The sequence below is a fragment of the Lampetra planeri genome, unplaced genomic scaffold (genome assembly GCF_965212315.1).
Source record: "Lampetra planeri unplaced genomic scaffold, kcLamPlan1.2.h2 scaffold_217, whole genome shotgun sequence".
In the NCBI taxonomy this organism is placed as follows: Eukaryota; Metazoa; Chordata; class Hyperoartia; order Petromyzontiformes; family Petromyzontidae; genus Lampetra; species Lampetra planeri.
The window spans coordinates 14,694-31,561 of record NW_027614936.1 but is presented as its reverse complement, the minus strand read 5'-3'; the positions used below and the strand labels follow the sequence as shown (position 1 = coordinate 31,561).

Sequence of the window (16,868 nt, the reverse complement as noted above, 5' to 3'; positions counted from 1 at the left end):
CACTCACCACACACACTCACAACACCACACTCACCACCCACATTCACTCACCACTCACACTCACCACACGCACTCACCACCCGCACTCACCACCCACACTCACCACCCACACTCACCACCCACACTCACCACACACACTCACCACCCACACTCACCACACTCACCACTCACACTCACCACCCACACTCACCACCCACACTCACCACCCACACTCACCACCCACACTCACCACCCACACACACTCACCACCCACACTCACCACCCACACTCACAACACCACACTCACCCCCTACACTCACCACACCACCCCACCACACCACACTCAACACCCACACTCACCACACCACACCACACTCACCACACCACACTCACCACACTCACCACACTCACCACCCAATGGACTAGAGCCTGCCTAGCCACGTGTTCGTGTGAAGAGTTAGGATCGAGATAAGATAAAGTTATAATGTAATAATGTGTACATATACATCTAGACCATTGTTTGTTTATCGATTGTTGTTGCTAATAAATAAGCGGACTCAACAGAACGTTGCAATTGTGTCCGTGACCTCCTCCTGCACCTAGCCTGGCACAGCAGTCAACCCGTGGCACCTGCTGGGTCTGTCCCGTGACCTCCTCCTGCACCTAGCCTGGCACAGCAGTCAACCCATGGCACCTGCTGGGTCTGTCACCTGACCTCCTCCTCCTGCACCTAGCCTGGCACAGCAGTCAACCCATGGCACCTGCTGGGTCTGTCCCGTGACCTCCTCCTGCACCTAGCCTGGCACAGCAGTCAACCCATGGCACCTGCTGGGTCTGTCACGTGACCTCCTCCTCCTGCACCTAGCCTGGCACAGCAGTCAACCCATGGCACCTGCTGGGTCTGTCCCGTGACCTCCTCCTGCACCTAGCCTGGCACAGCAGTCAACCCATGGCACCTGCTGGGTCTGTCCCGTGACCTCCTCCTGCACCTAGCCTGGCACAGCAGTCAACCCATGGCACCTGCTGGGTCTGTCCCGTGACCTCCTCCTGCACCTAGCCTAGTGATACATAGAGACCCTTAGCGACCCATAGAGATACATAAAGGCCCATAGTGATACATAGAGACACAGAGACCCATAGAGATACATAGAGACCAATAGAGACACACAGAGATCCAGGGATACACAGAGACCCATAGAAACACACAGATACCCATAATGATACACAGAGACCCATAGAGATACATAGAGACCGATAGAGACACACAGATATCCAGGGAAACGCAGAGACCCATAGAGACCCAGAGTGTTACATAGAGACCCATATAAATACACAGATAATCGTAAAGACAAAGACCCATAGAAATACATAGATACCCATAGAGACACACAGATCCATATATATACATAGAGACCCACAGACACCCAGAGAGACACACACAGAGAGCCACAAAGATACTAAACTAAATAATTTAAATGTTACCAGGTAAGGAGCTATGTAGCGCTGGCTATTACAAATGATAGAAGCTCAACTAAGTGGTTGATAACATCATCATCATCATCGTGTGGAAATGTAGAGACACCCACAGAGTCTCAGACTCACCACACAGAGACCCACACACTCACCACACAGAGACCCACAGACTCACCACACAGAGACCCACAGACTCACCACACAGAGACCCACAGACTCACCACACAGAGACCCACAGACTCACCACACAGAGACCCACAGACTCACCACACAGAGACCCACAGACTCACCACACAGAGACCCACAGACTCACCACACAGATACCCACAGACTCACCACACAGAGACCCACAGACTCACCACACAGAGACCCACAGACTCACCACACAGATACCCACAGACTCACCACACACAGAGACCCACAGACTCACCACACAGATACCCACAGACTCATCACACAGATACCCACAGACTCACCACACAGAGACCCACAGACTCACCACACAGATACCCACAGACTCATCACACAGAGACCCACAGACTCACCTCACACAGAGACCCACAGACTCACCACACAGAGACCCACAGACTCATCACACAGAGACCCACAGACTCACCACACAGATACCCACAGACTCACCACACAGAGACCCACAGACTCACCACACAGATACGCACAGACTCACCACACAGAGACCCACAGACTCACCACACAGATACCCACAGACTCACCACACAGATACCCACAGACTCACCACACAGAGACCCACAGACTCACCACACAGATACGCACAGACTCACCACACAGAGACCCACAGACTCACCACACAGAGACCCACAGACTCACCACACAGAGACCCACAGACTCACCACACAGAGACCCACAGACTCACCTCACACAGAGACCCACAGACTCACCACACAGATACGCACAGACTCACCACACAGAGACCCACAGACTCACCACACAGAGACCCACAGACTCACCACACAGATACGCACAGACTCACCACACAGAGACCCACAGACTCACCACACAGAGACCCACAGACTCACCACACAGAGACCCACAGACTCACCACACAGATACGCACAGACTCACCACACAGAGATCCACAGACTCACCTCACACAGAGACCCACAGACTCACCACACAGAGACCCACAGACTCACCTCACACAGAGCCCCGTGGAGACATCTTCAGGCTGAGTAGACCTCGAGGAGGCCCACGCAGGCTTCAGATTTTTCCCGCCATTCGCCCCGACCGGAAGCGGAAGTAGAAGCTGGGGATGGAGGTGGGGGGGGGGCGCCCAAAAAGGAGGGGCGGGAGGTGACTTCCGGGGGCGTGGTCGCGCGCTGTTACGTCACTCGGAGGGGCGTGTCTAAAGGGGGCGTGGTCACGCCCCTCGCACTGATACGTCACCGGTGACGTCGCAATCGCCACGTGCTTCCTCAGAGTTGTTGACGCGCGTGAAGGAGACGGCAGCTTCTGACACTTGCAGCTGCTGCAGCTTCGTCATCGTCGCCTTTCGAACGACTTCTGCTGAAGCCATCCGAGCGAAACGTTTGACGAGGTGAGTTTTGTGGGTTCGTGGTGAGTGTGTGGTGAGTGTTGTGGGTTTTGTGGTGAGTGTTGTGGGCTTGTGGTGAGTGTTGTGGGTTCGTGGTGAGTGTGTGGGTCTGTGGTGAGGATGTGGGTGCGTAGTGAGTGTGTGGGTGCGTGTTGTGGGTGCGTGGTGAGTGTGTGGGTGCGTGTTGTGGGTGCGTGGTGAGTGTGTGGGTCCGTGTTGTGGGTGCGTGGTGAGTGTGTGGGTCCGTGTTGTGGGTGCGTGGTGTGTGGGTCCGTGTTGTGGGTTCGTGGTGAGTGTGTGGGTCCCTGTTGTGGGTTCGTGGTGAGTGTGTGGGTTCGTGGTGAGCATGTGGGTTCGTGTTATGAATTCGTGGTGAGTGTGTGGTTGCCTGTTGTGGGTTCGTGGTGAGTTTTGTGGTTTCGTGGTGAGGGTGTGGGTGCATAGTGAGTGTGTGGGTCCCTGTTTGGGGTTCGTGGTGAGTGTGTGGGTCCGTGTTGTGGGTTCGAGGTGAGTGTGTGGGTCCGTTTTGTGGGTTCGAGGTGAGTGTGTGGGTCCGTGTTGTGGGTTCGTGGTGAGTTTGTGGGTCCGCGTTGTGGATGCGTGGTGAGTTTGTGGGTCCGTGTTGTGGGTTCGTGGTGAGTGTGTGGGTCCGTGTTGTGGGTTCGTGGTGAGTGTGTGGGTCCCTGTTGTGGGTTCGTGGTGAGTGTGTGGGTCCGTGTTGTGGGTTCGTGGTGAGTGTGTGGGTCCGTGTTGTGGGTTCGTGGTGAGTTTGTGGGTCCGTGTTCTGGGTTCGTGGTGAGTTTGTGGGTCCGTGTTGTGGGTTCGTGGTGAGTGTGTGGGTCCGTGTTGTGGGTTCGTGGTGAGTGTGTGGGTCCGTGTTGTGGGTTCGTGGTGAGTGTGTGGGTCCGTGTTGTGGGTTCGTGGTGAGTGTGTGGGTCCCTGTTGTGGGTTCGTGGTGAGTGTGTGGGTCCGTGTTGTGGGTTCGTGGTGAGTTTGTGGGTCCGTGTTGTGAGTTTGCGGTGAGTGTGTGGGTCCGTGTTGTGGGTTCGTGGTGCGTGTTGTGGGTTCGTGGTGAGTGTGTGGGTCCGTGTTGTGGGTTCGTGGTGCGTGTTGTGGGTTCGTGGTGAGTGTGTAGGTCCATGTTGTGGGTTCGTGGTGCGTGTTGTGGGTTTGTGGTGCGTGTTGTGGGTTCGTGGTGAGTGTGTGGGTCCGTGTTGTGGGTTCGTGGTGAGTGTGTAGGTCCGTGTTGTGGGTTATTGGAGAGGCTGGGTCCATGGTGCGGATGTGAGTCCATGTGAGTTCGTGGTGAGGATAGCGGTTCGTGGTGAGTGTGTGGTTGCCTGTTGTGGGTTATTGGTGAGGCTGGGTCCGTGGTGAGGATGTGAGTTCATGTTGTGACTCTCTCCACCATCTCCACCCCCTTCCCCCCTCCCACAGCTTTCCACACAGAGACCTTGGAGACTGCTGCGTGAGAGAAGCCACTCTGAGCATCAACACCATGGAGGTACGCATGGGCCCCTACTCTCGACTTACCAACACCACCAGCACTTACGAACACCACCCTCACTTACAAACACCACCTTCACTTACAAACACCACCCACACTGATTATTTTTTTTTTACCTTTCTATCTGGCAACAAAACTGACACCTTTTTTACGAGGAGAAATGTTTACATAGACCACAATACCTGCAGTCATAATGCAAACAAAAAAACATAACTCTGATAATGTATGCACTGTCCTTGAAGTTGATTGGTCCACACCCGAGACAGCTTTCCTTAGAGCCTAGTCTCACATGGTGTTGGACCAGATGACGCCAAAAGGCGCACAACTCAAAGACAACCCACACTTCCGAACACCACCAGCACTGATGAACACCACCCACACTTACAAACACCACCCTCACTTACGAACGAGCTTCTATGAAATATATATTTGTTCAACGTCGACTTACAACTCGCACTTGCGAACCGAACCGCGCAACGATCCTCCGCGAGATGTAGTGAGTGTTTGTGATGCCTGTACACGACTGTGTGGCACCACGGTGGCTAGGAGATGTTAACAATCTCACTTGGTATACAGGACGTCGTGGGTTCGACCCCGACCCTGACGCCTACTGTTTATTTGAATCTAGATTTGAAGCTTTCGTGACTGCAAGGATTCATATTCTTAGGTTTTTTCGGTAAAGTCACGTAGGTAAAATATTTAAATTAATAAAAGTAAAATAAAAATAAAATAAAAATCACGACGTTTCGGAGGCAACACAAGCTCCTCTCACTTGATACAGCTATCGTGCTGTGACGGTTCCACCTTAAGACGGAAGCTTGTGTTGCCTCCGAAACGTCGTGATTTTTATTTTATTTTACTTTTATTAATTTTAATTTTTTTACCTACGTGACTTTACCGAAAACACCTAAGAATATGTTTATTTGAAGTCCGTGTGTGTAGAGGAGCATGCTCCAATATTGTCTGTGTGTGTATGTGCGTGCAGACGAGCCAAGCTGGAGCGAGGAGGAGGGAGGGAGTCTCTGTCAACACGTGGAGCGCGCTGTCCGCAGCCGGCACCGGCCCCATCCGCAGCAAATCGCCTCGAGGTGAGAACAGCAGTGAGAGCAAACGTGGCCACGGTGAATGGGGGGGGGGGGAAGTCACTACCGCCATTTTGCATGGGGGACTTCACGGCGGCCATGTTGCTTAGGGGACTTTGTGGCAGCCATTTTGCATGGGGGACTTCATTGTGGCCATTTTGCATGGGGGCTGTCACGGCAGCCATGTTGCATGGGGTACATCACTACGGCCATGTTGCATGGGGGACGTCACTATGGCCATGTTACGTGGGGGATGTCACGGCGGCCATGTTGCATGGGGGTCTTTAGGGCGGCCATGTTGCATGAGGAATGTCATGATTGCCATGTTGCACAGGGGATGTTATGGCAGCCATGTTGCATGGGTATACAGTATTTGGCTGCCACTATGTATTTCCATGTGATGAAGATAATATCAGCCACTTCAGTGGGGCCTTACCTGCCAAAATAAAAAATATATAGTTTAATTTTAGTATGGGTCTCTTATCAGCATGGATCTCTGTGGGTCTCTATGGATCTCTATGAGTATGGGTCTCTCTGGATCTTTATGAGTATGGGTCTCTATGGATCTATGTATGGGTCTCTATGGATCTCTATGAGTATGGGTCTCTATGGATCTTAATGAGTATGGGTCTCTATGGATCTATGTATGGGTCTCTATGGATCTATATGAGTATGGGTCTCTATGGATCTATATGAGTATGGGTCTCTATTGATCTATGTGAGTATGGGTCTCAAAGGGTATCTGTGTTTCTCTATGGTTCGATACGAAAATTGATTTTTGTGGGTCTTTGTAGGTCTGAGTGGAGTTTCCACGTGATGATGACGACGATGTAGCTCTAGCGGGGGCCTTACCTGGCATGTAAACAAAACAGAAATAGTTCAAAGTTGTTGTTGTTGTTGTCACGTGTGCAGCGATCCTGAATTTCTTTGGGCCTCAGTTGAGTCATCGCCAAAAGCTGGAGCTGGCGGCCATGGAACAAGTCTGGTTCTTCACTGTCGACGAGGTCGACAAACCCCGGGGCGGCAACAACAACGACGGCTACGACGACGATAACAACAACTACATCCCTGTGAGGCTCACAGAGAGACAGATACACCCATAGAGACCCACAGAGACACCCATAGAGACCCACAGAGACACACACAGAGACCCACAGAGACACAGAGACACCCATAGAGACCCACAGACACACACAGAGACCCATAGAGACCCACAGAGACACCCATAAAGACCCAAAGAGACACACACAGAGAACCAGAGACACCCATAGAGACGCACAGAGACACCCATAGAGACCCACAGAGACACCCATAGAGACCCATAGAGACACACACAGAGACCCACAGAGACACAGAGACACCCATAGAGACCCAAAGAGACACACACAGAGAACCAGAGACACCCATAGAGACCCACAGAGACCCATCCCCATTGAGACCCACAGAGGCATCCAAAGAGACACCATTAGACACCCAGAGGTTTTTGTTGGGTTAGAAGGCATGAGTATAAATGTGTAATTGTTAAATCTGCCACCACCACCAAACACAGACAGTCAGTTAAGATTTTGTTACGGGTTATCTGGGGTCTCTGTGGGTGTCGAAGGATCTGTGTGGGTCTTTATTGGTCTGGGTGTCTGTGGGTCTCTCAGGATCTGGGTCTCTGTGTATGTGTTAAAGTTATTTCGCACCATATGAAGCAAACTTTCGCTAATCCACTCACAACGACGTCGGCCGCGGTGGCCAGGAGATGTGAACTCCCTTGCTTGGTATACAGGAGGTCGTGGGTTCGATACCGACCCTGACGCCTGCTGCATATTTGGAGTTTGCGTCTCTATCTCTCTGCCCGTGGTTGCGTGGATTTTTCCGGGTCCTCCGTTTTAAAATCCTTTATATTAAGTTAGCTTGCGCGCTTACGACCGTGCAAATCTTTCGGTCGTTTTTTAACCCACTTCCCGTGATCCAATCTAGCTGACATTTTGCACACAGACTCGTTGTGCGTGACAATTAATGTTCTTGAAAATGTTACACTTTTTAGGACAAAAATATTATATTTAATTACCAATTGCTTAATGGTGCAATGCAATCATCTGACCCATAGGTGGCAGCCATCTCAAGCCAGAGGACGAGAGGACTCTAGCCGCCACGCATATAAAGGATTTATAGTGAAAAACATTGTTTTTACGGGTTATACTTGTTTCTTCTTCCACATTTAGAAACAACGTCACCACACATTTAGAGCAATTGGCTTCCGCTACACATTTCCACACGGTGGTAATGAGAAGGCCCCACTTCGTTGAGCAATGATTCGTGATGGCCAGGTCACTCTTGAAAAAGAAGAGCTACATAGCAGGTCAGTGGTGGGGCCTTTAACAGCGTAACGATAGGCTGTAGCCTTTCTGGAAATGAAACACATACTTGCGGTGAACATGCAGACAAAAACATGCTCTGATAATATGTGGCATTGCCTTTGATACTGATTGGTCTACACCAGGGGTCGGCAACCTACGGCTCCGGAGCCGCATGCGGCTCTTTACGGGCTGCTTCTTGACAATATGTACGTATGTACAGTATGTACTCAGATGCATTGCGGCTCTTGAAATACTGAATTTTGTACCGAATTGGAAAGAAATGGCTCTTCTTGTTATTTTGGTTGCCGACCCCTGGTCTACACCAAAGAAAGCAGCCTTTGTTAGGGCCTAGTCTCAATACCAGTGTCTCACCACCAGTGTCTCACCACCAGTGTCTCACCGCCAGTGTCTCACTACCCAGTGTCTTACTACTGAGGGTTAGATGGATAAACGCAAAAAGGCGAACAATCCCCCCGAGTTTTAACGGCATTCGGTATTCTTGGGTCTTTCGGTAAAGTCACGTAGGTAGGTTCAAAGACAATAATAAAAATAACAGTTAGACGACCGCTTGCGTTGCGATCGAAACGTCATAGTTTTCTGCTATTTTTATTATTTTCTTTGAACCAACCTACGTGACTTTACCGAAAGACCCAAATATATTAATTCCTGCAGTCACGAAAGCTTCAAGTCAATCATTCGGCGAGTTTAACGAAACATTTAAACATCTCCGCAATCTAACACCCAAGCAAATAAAAACCTCCATGGTGGAAAATGGCGGCCGTGGAAAATGGCGGCCGTGGAAAATGGCGGCCGTGGAAGCCCCGACTGCCGCTGCTGCCACCACCATTGAGCGTCGGGCACTCCGATCGCGACGACTCTGACTACCGGTCCCTGCCTCCTCCTCCGCCTCCCCAGGTCCGCAAGGAACAGCTCCACTACCGCTACGAGGTGCAGAAGCTGATCGGCAAGGGAGGCCAGGGACTGGTGCTGCAGTGCCTCGACCACAAAACCAAAACGCACGTGGCCGTCAAGATGATGTCGCTGCCCTTGTGGTGAGTCCGCGGTGGCCCGCGCTCTCGGACAATAATCATCAAACGATTGGAGGCACCGCCGTGAAACTTTCACTATGGACTCGTTGACAAAATACTAACTGCCGTAAAACTTCTGCTAACTATAAATTAACAAAATACGGACATAAACCTGCTGCTGAATATGAACTAACAAAATACTAACTGCCATGAAACTGCTGCTCACTAGAAACTAACAAAACCTTATTGCCATAAAACTGCTGCTAACTATAAACTAACAGAATACTAACTGCCTTAAAACTTCTGCTAACTATAAATTAACAAAATACGGACATAAACCTGCTGCTAAATATGAACTAACAAAATACTAACTGCCATGAAACTGCTGCTCACTACAAACTAACAAAATCTTACTGCCATAAAACTGCTGCTAACTATAAACTAACAGAATACTAACTGCCTTAAAACTTCTGCTAACTATAAATTAACAAAATACGGACATAAACCTGCTGCTAAATATGAACTAACAAAATACTAACTGCCATAAAACTGTTGCTCACTACAAACTAACAAAATCTTACTGCCATAAAACTGCTGCTAACTATAAACTAACAGAATACTAACTGCCATAACACTAACTGCCATAAAACTACTGTTAAATATGAACTAACTAAAAAAACTAACTGCTATAAAACTACCGTTAAATATTAATTAACTAAAAAATACTGCCGTAAAACTGCTGCTAACTATGAACTAACACATGTATAACTGCCGTAGAACTTACTACTATGAACTAACTCACTAAATAATAACCTGCCGTCAGACTACTGCTATGAACTAAAGTTTACTAACAAAATAATAACTGCCTTACAACTATTACTAAGTATAAACTAAAAACTAGCAGACCCATAGAGACCCACAGAGACACCCAGGCCCTTAGAGACCCACAGAGACACCCACAGAGACACCCAGACCCTTAGAGACCCACAAACACACCCACAGAGATACCCAGACCCTTAGAGACCCATATAGACACCCAAACCCTTAGAGACCCAAGAGACACCCAGACCCTTAGAGACCCAGAGAGGCCCACAGAAACACCCAGACCCAGAGACCCAGAGTAACCAACAGAGACACCCACAGAGTTACCCAGAGACACCCACAGAGACCCCCACAGAGTCACCCACACAGAGTCACCGTCGATTTCGTGGCCTTCCCCCTCCCGCTGTTCAGCCCCTCGACAGCGTCCCGCCAGATGACGGAGCTGGAGGTGGCCAAGGAGCTGCAGGGCAAGGCTAGCGATGATCTCTACGGAGTCATCCGGGTCCTGGACACGTTCAAATTCCGCGGACACAATTGCCTCGTCGTCGAGCTCTTGAAGTACGCGAACCTCCCCCCCCCACCACCCAAGCAACTAGATTTATCGATTCATCACATTTATTGAGTTTTACACGCAGGGCTTTCGCGACCAATATAGAGGTATTTTTGGGTTAGATTACGTTATATATAAATGTTGTGTCGTTAAACCCGCCACCATCCGACACAGCCAACTAGTAAGGGTTGTCACGCAAACAGAACGTACCAATTCGTTACTAGTACAGCACTAGTGTGTAGTGTATAGTGTAGTATAATGGTACAGCACAACGTTGTGTTCGAGAGCCAAGCCACAACATTTACAATCTCCGAGTACGGCGTTTCGCCAGTAATTACAACCAGCTTCATCAGGCGACAGCCAGATTTTGTGGAGAATTTCACCTGTTTCGTTCCTTATATAGAGGCACAGATGTGGTGACCACATTTCTGTGCTCTTGCGCAAAGTGTGGGGTGGCGGGGGGATGATTAATTTTCTAATTTGTTTCCCAATAGCTTTATTTAATAACTTTCAAAATTAACTTCTTTTGCAGTTTATTTAATGAGTTTAAAGATAGTTAACAATTCATCAAAAGATGTCTCGCCTCGTTAAATCAATTAAATGTAGTAGTTGTGTTGTGGTCAGTGTCAGTTTTGTACCAGTTAAAAGGGTAAAAACCTACTATCATATTTTGCCACTGGTAAAAGAGATCTCATAGTGTAAATGCTAACCCCGAGCTCTCAATACTCTGATATTGCACTGTGTTTGAGTTGAACACCTTCTGGTGTCATCTGGTCCAACACCAATGGGGACTAGGCTCTAAGGAAAGCTGTCTCGGGTGTGGACCAATCAACTTCAAGGACAGTGCATATATTATCATTATCAGAGTTGCTTCTTTTTGTTTGCTTTTTTGACTACTTGTGTTGTGGTCATTGCAAGCATGATGCCTTGAATAAAGGTGTCAGTTTTGTACCAGTTAAAAGGGTAAAAACCTACAATTAAATCAATTAATTTAAATGTTTTGTGCGCGTTAGTTCCCTCGGCGCAAGTAGTGCGGCGCGGCAAGGCCGCGGATGAACACGTCGGAGCGACGAGGCGTTTCACGACCCCCCCCCCCCCAAAACTAACCAAGTGGCACAGTCGGTTTGGGGTCTGGGTCGTGGGTCACCCTGCGGACGTCATCTGAACGGGAAAGGGGTTTTAACGTAGTCGTCGGTGTCGTTGTCGTCCAACACCATGTGAGACTAGGCTCTAAAGAAAGCCGTCTCGGGTGTGGACCAATCAACTTCAAGGACAGTGCATACATTTTCAGAGTTATGTTATTTGTTTGCATTATGGCTGCAGGTATTGTGGTCTATGTAAACATGACTCCTTGTAAAAAAAAAAAAAGGCGTCAGTTTTGTTGCCAGATAGAAGGGTAAAAAAACAATTATCGTCGTCATGGTTGTCGTCGTCGTCGTGCCAGGAAGAGCCTCAACGACGTGATGAGCAAAGGGAGCGTCGGGCGAATCTGCGTGATGCGCTTGAGGGAGTACACCAAGGCCATCCTCCACTTCCTGTTGTACGCCAAGCGACGGGGCATCGTCCACGGGGACATCAAGCCGGTGAGCGGAGCGGGGGCGGTGATCGCGCCCTCTCACCTGAGGACGACTGCTTGCGTTGTAGGCCGAAACGTCGTGAGAATTATTTTATTGTGTTTTATTTTTATTATTTTATTACTTCCCTTCCACGTGGTGACTTTACCGAAAGAACCAAGAAGATGAATCCCTGCTGCAGTCACGAAAGCTTCAAATCGAGTCCAAGTAGCTTTTTTACCCCCCTGCGTGCCTCTATCTCTACCTCTCGCTGCCCGTGAGGGTGTCAATGCGTCACTTTGCGTGATAGGCCCGCTGCCGGCTGGACACTCTCTTGCCGTAACCTCACAGCGTGGAATTCCTTCTCTGTCCCTCCCCCTTTGTCCAGGACAACATTCTGCTCACCGCGGCCGGCAAAGTGAGGGTCACCGACTTCGGCTGCAGCTTCTACCTGAAGCATGAAGGCGAGTGGCTTTGCGAACGTGGAGATTTTTTTGTTGTTCAGGGTTAACTCGCGTCAATGTCAACGTTGCGTCGTCGAACCCGCCACCACCCGACGCAGCCACTCGGTGAGGTTCAGCGTCACGTAAACAGGACGCGCCCATTTGCCACTTGCACAGCGCTAACCGGTGTGTGCTGGAGATGTAAACCCACTACGACGTTTACAATTCGAGCGCTTACAGCCGAGCGTCATCATCAGGCGGGCAAGCCAGAGTACGCGGTCCAACCCAAAAACTCACCTTCACCGTGACATATCGGTCGCAGAAGCCGACTACGCGTTTAACCGACCGAAAAATAAACCTGTTCAACCCACGTCGCTGTTGACGGAGGGACTACTTCATATCAGAGGTCGCAATCGGGTACCCGATACCCGTACCCTACCCGATACCCGGCCGGCTACAGGTACCCGTTTGCGACCCTGGTGCGGCCGGGTACGGGTAAGGAATCAAAACCCGTTTGCGACCTCTGCTTCATATTCGTTGTCGTTGTTGTCGTTGTTGTTGTCGTTGTTGTTGCTGTGCAGCCCAAACCGTGGGCGGGACGTTGCCCTACGTGGCCCCGGAGCTGCTGCTGGGCTACCAGGTCACCTGCGCTGTGGACATGTGGGCCCTGGGCTGCACCGTGGCCGAGATGGCCACCGGCAAGGATCTCTTTGATCCACGGACCTACGAAGAACACCTGCCCTGCTGCGTCGAGGTACGGGCTGTGGGTGGGTACGGTGGGTATAGTGGGTGGGTGGGTGGGTATGGTGGGTGGGTACGGTGGGTATGGTGGGTGGGCCGGCAGGTCTCTATGGGTATGGGTCTGTTGGTCTGCACAGAGACTCATAGAGACCATACAGACCCACAGAGACCCATACTCATGGAGTTGGATTCTCTCTCACGGCCACAAACGCCAAAGGTGGCCGGGCGTGGCGCTGGGCACCCACCCCCTCATGTGCCGTTCCGGCCTTCAAAGGTGCTTCTCGCTGCTACCAGCACTTGCCCCAGCAGTCAAATACGGCTAATACGGGGAGGAGGGGATTGTTGTCTATGTGCACAATGTTGCTGGCCTTCATAGATGCAGCTTACTCCTAACAGCACTTGGCCCAGCAATGAGATGAGGCTAATAAGGAGAGGGGCGGATTGTTGTCTATGTACACAGTGCTGGCCTTCGTAGGTGCTGCTCACTCCTAACAGCACTTGGCCCAGCAATGAGATGAGGCTAATAAGGAGAGGGGCGGATTGTTGTCTATGTACACAGTGCTGGCCTTCGTAGGTGCTGCTCACTCCTAACAGCACTTGGCCCAGCAATGAGATGAGGCTAATAAGGAGAGGGGCGGATTGTTGTCTATGTACACAGTGCTGGCCTTCGTAGGTGCTGCTTGTGATTAACCAGCACTTGCCCCAGCAATCAGATAAGGCTAAGACAAGTTCAAGTTCAAGTTAATTTATTATGTATAGCCCTGTGAGCCATTCGGCTCTTGAATCGGGTGCAACCGCAACAAACAAACAACATGAACAAAAAACATCTTAAAGTGAATATGTGACTGAGTGCAAACAGAAAATCCAAGAAAAGACAGCAAAATATTGCAGAAAAAAACACCGTACACCAACGCTGTGTGCAAAAATCCCAGTGGGATGCAAGTCAAACAACAACAACAATAAGACAACTTAGATTAAGGCCATCAGTCTAACTCTGTACTACAACAAACAAACATGGCTAAACCAATACACTTTTCGAAATCACCAAAATAAAGCCATGAAAGCTATGAAAAAGCAATCAAGACGAGGGGAAGGGGGGATTGTTGTCTTTGTACGCAGTTCCGGCCTCAAATAGGCGCTGCCTCCGCCACTACTCACCGCTGACAGATGGCACTTGCCCCAATGGGCCCGCTGAGGCTACACCGGCTGTAACCGCCCCCCACCCCTCCTTTTGCCTTCGTCTGAAACCGTGCGCAGATCCTGGACATGCCCCCAAAAAAGATGGTGGACGAAGCCCCAAACAAGACACTTTACTTTGGTGAGTCGAAGGCTCGGGCAGGCTGGTGTGTGAGTGAGCGGGTGGGTGGGTAGGTGAGTGGGTGGGTGGGTGAGTGAGTGGGTGGGTGGGTAGGTGAGCGGGTGGGTAGGTGAGCGGGTGGGTGGGTGAGTGAGTGGGTGTGTGGGTGTGTGAGTGAGCGGGTGGGTGGGTAGGTGAGCGGGTGGGTGGGTGGGTGAGTGGGTGGGTGGGTGTGAGTGAGCGGGTGGGTGGGTAGGTGAGCGGGTGGGTGGGTGGGTGTGTGGGTGTGTGAGTGAGCGGGTGGGTGGGTAGGTGAGTGGGTGGGTGAGTGAGTGAGTGAGTGGGTGGGTGAGTGAGTGGGTGAGTGAGTGGGTGGGTGGGTTAGAGAGTTGTTGGGTAGGTGAGTAGGTAGGTGAGTGAGTGGGATAGTGTGTGGGTAGGTGAGTGGGTGAGTTGGTTCGGGCAGGCTGACGCCAGCGACATAACCCATTCCGTCTTGTTAGCTGGGGGGTGGCAGTGAGGCTCTTATAGGATTCTTTTGTGGGGGGGGGACTGGGGGGGGGGGGGTCTCTGAATATCCCGGAGGTGGGGCTCTCTGTAGAAGTCGCTAGGAAGCATAGGTGGGTTTGTGAGTGAGTGAGCGGGCGGGTGGGTAGGTGAGTGGGTGGGTGGGTAGGTGAGTGGGTGGGTGGGTGAGTGAGTGGGTGGGTGGGTGAGTGAGTGGGTGAGTAGGTGGGTGAGTGGTTGGGAAGGTGAGTAGGTAGGTGAGTCAGTGGGTGGCTGAGTGAGTGAGTGGGTGAGTGGGTGGGTGGGGAGGTGAGTGTGTGGTTGGGTAGGTGAGTGGGTGGGTGAGATAGTGGGTGGGTAGGTGAGTGGGTGAGTGGGTGAGTTGGTATGTAGGTGTATATGAAGGTGGGTAGGTAAGTGGCTGAGTGGGTATGTGGGCGACGTGTTGGCGGGTGACTCTGCGTGTGTCTCTCTGTCTCTCTGCAGACTCTGAGGGTCTCCCCTACAACCTGTCCCAGCAGCGTCCACCAGGAAGCCTGTCCCTGCACCGCGCACTGCAGGGACACCACCCTCAGCTGGTGGACTTTGTCAGCCGCTGCCTGCAGTACGAACCACGCTCACCCCTCGCTCACCACCACTCATCCCCACACCACTCACGCCCACTCACCACCCCAGACCTGTCAACACCTTATCAGTGCCCTACCTCACTACAGACCCAATTCAGACCTTTATTGGTCACTCACTGACCCTGATACATATCAACGTACATCCTGCAAAGTCCCATCACAAGGAACAAACACAAACAAATAGACACAAATTGTTTTTATCACCCAGAATTGAAACGGCTGCACTCCGTACGGACCTGAAAACTCAATTACCCTGTACAAGAATATCGAAAAAACCATACGGGTTGACGGATCTGCAACCCACTCACCACCCACCACCACTCCCTTCCACCCTCTCCATCCCCCCACTCTCCTCCCACCTCCCACCCTGTCAAATCATCTCACCTTGCCCCTCTCACCACGTGTGCGTCTCCCCCCCCCCACCCCTCCCTCCCTCCCCGTGCGTCTCCCAACAGATGGGATCCGAATCTCCGGATGACGCCTGAGCAGGCGCTGGCTCACAGCTGGCTACAAACCACCACCACCACCCGGGCCACCACCATCCGGGCCACCACCACCAGCAGGGCCACTCCCACCACCATCGGGCCACCACCACCATCCAGGCCACCACCACCATCCAGGCCACCACCACCATCCAGGCCACAACCATCAGCAAGGCCACCACCACCATCCAGGCCACAACCACCAGCAAGGCCACCACCACCATCCAGGCCACCACCACCATCCAGGCCACCACCACCATCCAGGCCACAACCACCATCCAGGCCACCACCACCATCCAGGCCACAACCACCATCCAGGCCACAACCACCAGCGAGGCCACCACCACCACCCCCACCATCACCAGCTGGGGCGACACCACCATCAGCAGCAGTGGAGGCACCACTCCTGTGCAGGGCTCTGCAGCTGCTGAGCCACGGTGAGTCTCTCTCTGTGTACCTCGCCTGGTACGCAGGAGGTCGTGGGTTCGATCCCGACCCTGATGAGACGTTAACTACCTCGCCTGGTACGCAGGAGGTCGTGGGTTCGATCCCGACCCTGATGTGATGTTAACTACCTCGCCTGGTACACAGGAGGTCGTGGGTTCGATCCCGACCCTGATGAGACGTTAACTACCTCGCCTGGTACGCAGGAGGTCGTGGGTTCGATCCCGACCCTGATGTGATGTTAACTACCTCGCCTGGTACGCAGGAGGTCGTGGGTTCGATCCCGACCCTGATGAGATGTTAACTACCTCGCCTGGTACACAGGAGGTCGTGGGTTCGATCCCGACCCTGATGTGATGTTAACTACCTCGCCTGGTACACAGGAGGTCGTGGGTTCGATCCCGACCCTGATGTGA

The 16,868-nt window shown here is 51.6% G+C and overlaps 2 long non-coding RNA genes across 2 annotated transcripts; both read left to right on the top strand.

The window, feature by feature from the left end:
- The first annotated feature begins 2,805 nt into the window (after positions 1–2,805).
- Positions 2,806–5,603, top strand: LOC144740455 (uncharacterized). The gene is made up of 3 exons (XR_013589644.1): positions 2,806–3,025; positions 4,460–4,526; positions 5,515–5,603. It is a non-coding gene; the product is annotated as an uncharacterized LOC144740455 (long non-coding RNA).
- An 8,746-nt stretch (positions 5,604–14,349) lies between these two features.
- On the top strand, positions 14,350–16,444 carry LOC144740453 (uncharacterized). The gene is made up of 3 exons (XR_013589642.1): positions 14,350–14,414; positions 15,387–15,504; positions 15,982–16,444. It is a non-coding gene; the product is annotated as an uncharacterized LOC144740453 (long non-coding RNA).
- Positions 16,445–16,868: the final 424 nt, after the last annotated feature.